This window comes from Crocuta crocuta, unplaced genomic scaffold, assembly GCF_008692635.1.
Source record: "Crocuta crocuta isolate KB4526 unplaced genomic scaffold, BGI_CrCroc_1.0 scaffold4, whole genome shotgun sequence".
NCBI classification, from domain to species: domain Eukaryota; kingdom Metazoa; phylum Chordata; class Mammalia; order Carnivora; family Hyaenidae; genus Crocuta; species Crocuta crocuta.
Window position 1 is genome coordinate 5184550 of NW_027529996.1, and position 8378 is coordinate 5192927.

Below are 8378 nucleotides of genomic sequence, written 5' to 3' on the forward strand. Positions count from 1 at the left end.
GAATTTAGAATTGCCTCTGGAGCTGATTTTTGTTTTCCAAAAGATTTGTGAGATAAGGACAGTTGCTCTCACTTAAAGAATTGAATTGTAACTTGAATGACATCATAGGTTAAGCTACCTTCCCTACCACATTATCCTCGATTTGGTTCTTTCCCTCTGGGTACATAGTTCTAATTTTAAATCTTCTTAGTGGTATTGAATACTCCTCCCCCCACCCACCCTGCTTGAGTGTAAGACAGGTCCCTAAAGAGGGTGCAAAGGCTATTAAATTTCCCAAATCAAGAGTCACTCCCAAAGACAGCCAAGAGAAAGAACCAATGACTAGGGCTGTCCTGGTAGAAAGCCAAGCCCAGTAATGTAAAATGAGGAGAGCAAGAAAGCAACAGCTCTCTTTGGGAGAAAAGGTGATGCAGGCTGGCTGGGTCCGAGAACTCAGTAGGGGCTCTGCAGTACCAGCCAAAAGGGTCCTTGGCTTTGCACAGAATAGAAGTCAAACTCCAAGAGAAAGTGAGAACAGGGTTTACAGAATAGTGTAAGTGATAGGGCACAGCTGATGGAGTGTCTGGGAGACTCAGAAAGGATAGGACAGTCTCGTTTCTCCTCAGGGCCTGGGGTTTTTATTGAGGATGCTGGCCTGGTGACTGTGTCCTCTCAGACATCTAGGAATGGTCAAAACAAGGACAAGTGTGCAGGTGTCCTCCATAAGTCACTGCGACCCTGGAGCTGTGGGTCTTGGTGTCTAGGTATGTGGAGTCGGTGGTTTTGGGAAATGGTACCTGGTGACTCTGCCTGGTCACTCCTTAGTTAGCTATTGTTCTGGAAGACTCCAAAGAAATCATTAATTTCTTGACCTTTACAAAAAGGACATACATTATCTGAACTATAAGGCATGTGAAAAGTTGGGGTGCAGGTCCTAGCAAGAATAGAAGCAGGAAAAGGAGCAAAAAAAAAAACAAAAAAATCCAGCGTTTTTCATGGGTCCTTCAGTTTCCCTGTCCCAAAAGGATCAATAACCAATGAGCCTGGATTTGGAAAGGCAGGGACAGTGCAAAATTTTATTTTGCTCTCTTGGCTGAGCACTACAGACAGAGACTCAGGAGAACTAATTCCGTGAAGAGTTTTCATCTTTTGCTGGCTTCTGCCAGCTTTTCCTGGATCCCTTCTGCAGGCTCTCGAATCTATGAGTCTCCCTTTGGCTGTTGAAGGATAAATGTAGCAGTTTGCCAGAAAATGTCTCTGTGTCGTGAACTCTGAAAGGGGCCCATATTGGGGGGGGGCTCCTTTGAAGGTAGATATGGGGGTGTCTTTAAGGTCACTGACTTGGAAAATTTTTGTTTATATTGTGTAGTCTTTTTAGGTTGGAAAAATAATTGAGACTAGGATGAGTACACAAAGGAAGAAAGAAGGAAGCAATTGGAGTTATGTCAGTCTTACAGTCTTTTTTGGGGGGAGTACCTCCCACATATTTAATTTTTCATTAGCTTTCTGCAATGAGCCTTTCAATGAAACAATTCTGGAATTTTGAAACCTTTTAGAGGTTATTGCTTGCCAACCAAAATAGGTATACTATTCAGTTTAATTTGGGAACCCTTTCTTTCAAGTGTACCTCTCAAATGAATGATTTTGTCTAATTGGAATTGGAATATTCCCCATAATGGTCATTGTGGTTCTGTATTGCTTTTAGTAACATTTTGCCATTTTTATAGAAATTCACAGCTCCCTGTCTCAGGTTTTAGACATGAGATGAGCAGATGTACTGGAAGGTGCTGGGGCAGACCCTTTAAACTTTTTTTTTTAAGTTTATTTATATTGAGAGAGAGAAGGAGAGCATGAGCAGGAGAGACGGAGAGAGAGAGAGAGGGAGAAAGAGAATCCCAAGCAGGCTCTGTGCTGTCAGCTCTGAGCCTGATATAGGGCTTGATCCCATGAACTGTGAGGTTATGACCTGAGCTGAAATTCAACTGACAGAGCCACCCAGGCACCCCTGCACCAGACTCTTCAGAATTTAAGGATCCCATTAGCTAAGGCTTTATTTACACAATACAAGAAAAACAAACATATGCACCTCAACATACCAGCAGTAACCAAAAGATGTCATTGCAAGCTGGCCAAGAGAAGGACGTGTGCACCACCAGCAATTCCCAGCATAGACTAAGTCAGAAAACTCCCAGAAATGCAGAATACAGGTGGGAACTGGAGAAGGGATTCCAGCGTGGAACTGTGGACTGGACCAAGGGCTAAGCTCTGTTAGAGCCTCCTGTCAGTCTCCACTGACCTGTTAACCTTAGACTGGAAAGCCAATTAGGTTGGTAGCTTAAATTAAAAAAGAGCAGAGCTCAAACCAAGAGGGACTCACCATCAGCCCTCAGAGATGGTGAAAAAGACCGTGAACTCAAAACAGTTTGCAAGGCATCATGTTTGTTTCTTATTGCCCCTGAATGCTGTCAAAAGTTCACTTTGGATCCCATTGCTGCCAAATCTGCTAAAAACCAAAACTCAACCAAGTAAATTTCATGATCTAATTGGTTTTATTAAATGACTCATGAATTAGGCAGCATCTCATCCAGCAAACAGAGGGGAGCTCTAGTGAACTAAGCAAAAGAAAGATTTTTAGAGGCAGAGAAAGGGCACAGCAAAAAGAAGAAAGCAGTATATTAACAAGGAATGTGTTGCTTTGGGAAGGTTGACCTCCAAAGGGGAGCCAAAGGAGTCTTTCAGTAAATTCCCTAATATTCACCAGGCAATTCCATCCTGACTGGTTAAAGGTTACATTCGATTGAAACTCAAATTAGGTTAGGTATAAAGTCTTGGTTTACTGACTTGGGGTCTTAACCTAAGTGACACCATTTTAGGCCTGTGGTTTTCTTCTAAATACAACCTTAAAGCTTGAAAACTAGAGTGTAATCTTTTCATTTCACTGAGGGACAAACAGAATCCCGGGGAGATAAAGTGACTTGCATAAGGTTTCACAACTAATTCTAGGCTGAAGGGCAGCAGAAATGGGACAGTAGTTCAGGACAGGCTACCCCAGTATGCCTTGTTATTTTCATTATTTTGAGCTGTAGTCACTTGAAAGACAATAAATGCAGGAAAAGGCTTTCCCCAATTTCCCCTCATTTGCCAGAGGACAGGTCAGGCAATAGGAACTCTGTTGTCCGCAAGCCCCTCCCTCCCTGGGAATGTCATTAACTGGGGAAGATTGAGCAGATCACAGGAGAGGAGACTAGAAGTTAATACCACCCCTAACAAACTTTGTCATAAACTGCCGTATCTCCCATCAATACCTCTTTCCCCCCAAATCATTTACTCTTCCCTGAGAGGCCTGAGTCCCTCCCTCCTCTTTCCCTACTAAGATAGTATTTAATCCTGAATTCTAAAGCCACCCCTGGGTGTCACTCATTTTCCTTGCCTATCTCCTGTGAATACATAAGGTATATATGCTAATAATCTTCTGGTTTTCTCCTGTTAGTCTGCCTTTTGTCTCAACTTGGAACTCAGAAGGGTAGAGGGTAGGTGGTGTTTTTCTTCCCTGAAAGGCAGATCTAGATTTTTATAAAAAACAAAAGCCGTGGTGCCCCATTCTCTCCACAGATGGATGGATGCATCTTCCATCCTCCGACGCTGTGCTGTGTAGCACATGCGACCTCCACCTAGTGCGGGGCTTTGTGCCTGTGGCTCCCATGGGAGTGGTGCTACCGGCCGGAACAGGTTGACAAAGAGATGGAATTTAAAATGGCCCTTGCTCTCGGGAGGGAGGGAAACGCGCTGTGCGGGGCTTCGGTTGTTTGCCTGGAAGTGGCTTCCACGTAGCAGGAAGTTTCTTTCCCTTGCTGCCTTCTTCCCTGAACTCCAGATTCGGCCACATTTTTTTCCCCTCGAGGTCCTTTCAGTTTTTGCCTAATGAGGCCGGTGGTAGCTGAGTGTGTGACTGACACTTGGTATGTACAGCTTGTATTCATCTTCCTGAGAAAGGGCATTGCACAATAAAGGATTGCCAAGGGCAACAGCGGTGGCATTTCTGAGAGCCCCGGCAGCTCGGCAGCAGCCCCGCGCACCGCCCCGGGGGAAGGAAACGACTGGCCCGAGGAGCGGGTGCAGGGAGGCGGGACTTCTAAAGTAATTAAAATATTCATATGCAGGGAGACCTTGAGTTCCTTTCTCTTTGCCCATTAGGCCTCTTTACTTTTTACCCACAGACGGTTCTCCTGGTTTCCAGGACACAAAAGCCAAGTCGAGGCTGGAGGGAAATACTTTTGGAGTAAAATCAAATCAGTTGCAAATGAGTTACAACATCTCAATTGCCTTAATAGATCAAACAAAACTTCTCTGTGTACTGCAGGCACCAGAACCGAAACCCTCCTTGGAGTTCCCCAGCTTAAAAACCCGCAAATCTTTGGCCTGCCTATAGCAAGGTCCCAAGCAATGCCCTTGAGGGCTTACCCAGGACACTGTGACTTGGAATAGAGCTTGCTGAGCACGTGGCCTGTCAGGATGGTGTAACTAGCAAGCTAGCTGGACCGAGCTTGCCAGCTTCAAGCCAGGGAATACTTCAGTCAGGCCAGAAGTAGTGAAAGTCGATTTTACTTAACTTTGCACCTCGTGTATTGCCTGGGGAGAGGGTGGGCAAGTGAAGCGTTCTTTTGTGTGTGCTGGTAGCTCAATAGGTAATTCCAGCCGGGCTGGCTGCCTGTACCCTCCCTTCTTTTCCCATTCCACCTTCTCTTCCCGTTCTGTCTTCAGAACAGAATTCTATGTACTGCACATAAGCGAGCATCGGATAGGCACACACCGCCTTGTTTCAAGTGGGTCTCTTTTAATAGAGCTGGTTGGTGCTTCAAAGTCTAACTTTAAAAACCGGTGGATTTTATGTGGAAACTAATTTGACAATAAACTATTTGTAAAAAAATAAAAATAAAAAAAAAAGAAATTGAAAAATGTAAAAAAAAACGGATTGAAGTGAGATTTATAGATTTCAAATTGGAAAAAAACCAAACTGAGTTTTATTGATAAAAGTGGTTTACCAATTGCCTATACTTAAAGTATACAATTTGATAAGTTTAGACATATATATACACCCATGAACTCATCACATAATCAAGATAATGGGCTTATTCATACGCTCCAAGAGTTTCCTCTTGCCCCTTTGGAATTCATCCATCTCCCCTCTTCCTGGCCCCTGCCCACACCATTCCTACACTTCAAGCAACCACAGATCTGCTTTCTTTCATAGATTTGTTTTCATTTTCTAGAAACTTATATAAATGGAACCATACATGTGTACTCTTTTTTTGGTCTGGCTCCTTTTACTCAGCATAATTATTTTGAGATTTATCTGTGTTGAGTGAACTTTCTGTTTTTGTTTTTTTAAGTCTGATCTTATTTGTTACTCTTAGCAAATCTCATTTTTTACTAGATTCATACTTAGAGGTAGAAGCTCCCAGAAAGAACAGTCTGTGTCTTGGCAATCTGTTCCTGGTGTTTTTCTTTGGCTGTCTTCATTCTCTTGGCCAAAAGTTTAGCATATTTTGCAGCCTCTTCCTTATTTTTCTTAGTATACTATTTCTTCAGAGCAAAATGCTGATGTTTGTGTCACATGACATGTGGAGTAACAAGATGTTGAATCTTGGGCATGTTGTTTCTAGGTTTCTTGCTGTCTTTGTTTAGGCGCTTTCTCACAATATACTGGTAGACGTAATCTTCTCTAAAGAGATTGAAAAGATTTCTGCTAGCTTTTTTGGGTCCCAGGAGACAAGGCACAGTAATATCAGTGAATCTAGGAATATCTCCTCCCCCCACCTTTTTTTTTTTTTTTACAATAACCAAGAAGATTGACATCCATGGTGCAACCTGGAACAGATTTGCACTTTCTTTCTTCAGTCCTCCTTGGTCTGTACCAGGAATGCCCCTTACACAGTAGCAGGCAGACACAGCCATAGGTCGACACCCTGCCTCAGGGAGAATCCTTGCCTATAATTCCCACCACTGACTGGGACCATACAACCCTTCCAGTCTTCAATCAGAGCATGAGCAGCAACTTCTGTGGTTATGTGCTTCTCATAAAAGGTATGAAATTTGCATTTATTGCCCACTTCGATGAGTTTCTGGCAGCCAGTAGCTGGGAAAGAGAGGTTCAGCCTCACCCTGAGGCAGCCAACCACCTCTGAGGCGCCATGAGAAAGAGCTATGTTGAGTGAACTTTCAGAGAATTGGTCCATCTTAAAGTTGTTCAATTTATTGTTGTTGGATATAGAATTCCATTTCATTACTTTGAATATGTGCTCTAGTCCCTTTCAACTTGCATTCTTTTCACTAGGAGTCTACTATAATTATCTAATAAATTATCTTTGTTCTTTTGCAATAGGCCACATGATGGCCTCCCTACATGCTTTTTTTTTTTTTTTAGTTTTATTTATTTATTTTGAGAGAGAGAGAGATAGGGAGAGAGAGGGAGAGAGAACGTGCGCATAAGCAGGAGGGGGAGAGAGAGAGAGAGAGAGAGAGAGAGAATCCCAAGCAGGCTTCAAGTCCAGTCTGTGGTGTGATCTCAAAACTAGAACCATGGGGTCATGACCTGACCCAAAACCCAGAGTGTGATGCTTAACCAACTGAGCCAGCCCAGCACCCCTCCGCACATGCTTTTAAGATTTTCTCTTTATCATTGGAATCTCTTTATCAATGCATTGTTATTATGAGGTTTTCTTCTTGTTTCTTATACTTGGATTGTGTTGAATTTCTTAGGTCTGTGAGTTTATAGTTTTCATTAAATTTCTGACCATTATTTCTATTATTATTATTTCTTCTTCCTACTTCAGGAACTCCAACTGCCTAGATATCAGGCCACTTGAAGTTGTCCCAGATCTCACTGATCCTCAGTTCATCCTTTTCTTACCTGTTTTTAATTTTTCATTTAAATACTTTCTATTATAATATCATTGAGTTTACAAATCTAACAGTATGATCCTTTTGGGTCTTGCTTTTAGATTTTATTAGGCAGGATCAGAGCAGCTTTTAGTCTAGGGCTAATTTCCCCCCATTACTAAAGTAAAACTATTGAATATATGTTAACTGACAACTTTGAATTATGAGGTGTTCTTCTCTGGTTTGTGGAGCCAGGAACTATTTTTTGGCATTGTATGACCTTTGGCTATTCCTTCTAATCTTATTGGTTATCCCCGCCCCCCAACCTTGAATTCAGCCTGCCTCAGATTATTTCCTGACATACAAATGTTGCTCAGCACTCAGCTAAAGACTTGTGAGCTATCTGCAGATCTCAAGAGCTCTCTGAGCCCTGTTCTCTCCAGGACTCTCTCATACAAACTCTAGCTATGAGGAGACCAATCTCCTCAGACTCTCAGTTCTGTCTCCTCACTCAGGGATGATGCTGACTCTAGCTAAGTTTTTCCTTTCTCTTCCACATCCTGGAAACTACTCTAGGCAGTAAGATAGGACACATATAGATTCATTTCATTTGTTTCTCCTCTTTTAATGTTCATTGTCTTTCATTATCTGACATTCAATATCTTGAAAACCATTGTGTCATGCATTTTGTCTGAGTTTTTTCATTGATTCAGGTGAGAGAGGAATTTGGCCCATGACATTTCATCTCAAATCACAGAAGTTCTGCAACCCTTCACTTAATTTTTTTAAACTCTTGTGTTTATTCAAGTAGGGACTCTACAATTATATTTTAAGTGTTTGTGTATTTCCTTCGTTAAGGAACTTGACAGAGAATCGGGTAGCTAGAACCTGAGAGCTAAAATAAAAGATATCATTTCCCAAAATGCAAATGAAATTCCTCTGAAATGAAAATGCAAGTCATTTGGAAAGTAGGATACTGTTTATAAGAATTAATGTAGTCATCTACATTTATCTACCTATTACATAAATCTTGAGAGACAAGTATATGATTCTCATGTTTCTGTATTTCTTAACTTTGTTTTGGACTATCTTCTCAAAGATGTTTATATAGCAAACAACTTGGAAGCTAGAGATAGATTCTTCTAGAGTGGGAGACAAGATTGCCTATAAACCTTGTATAAAAAAGGTTTCTCCCATTGGAGCCAAGGTCAGACTTTTTGCTTTGTTTGCTTTTTGGCCTTTATAAAGGATTCAGGTTCTGTAAACTCTCCTGAAAAGCAACCCACTGCAAATGTGGATGTCATTTGGTCCTCTTCTCATTGCCTTGTGGGAATTTGGGCTTGAGGAACTGGCACAAATATTCTGATGCTTATGTTATTTGCTGTGCCATGAGTAATAAAGTCTTTTGTCTCTGACCCAGGGGTCTGATATCTTCTGCCAGCATTCATGGTACTGTGTAAGGCTAGTTTGTTTGCTTGCAAAGAGGGTAACATACCAAATTCTTTACAGAGTGGACAGTG

General features: G+C 41.9%; 1 pseudogene; it reads right to left on the reverse strand.

Moving 5' to 3' along the window:
• Positions 1–5399: 5399 nt before the first annotated feature.
• On the reverse strand, positions 5400–6215 carry LOC144231095 (small ribosomal subunit protein eS6 pseudogene; annotated as a pseudogene).
• Positions 6216–8378: the final 2163 nt, after the last annotated feature.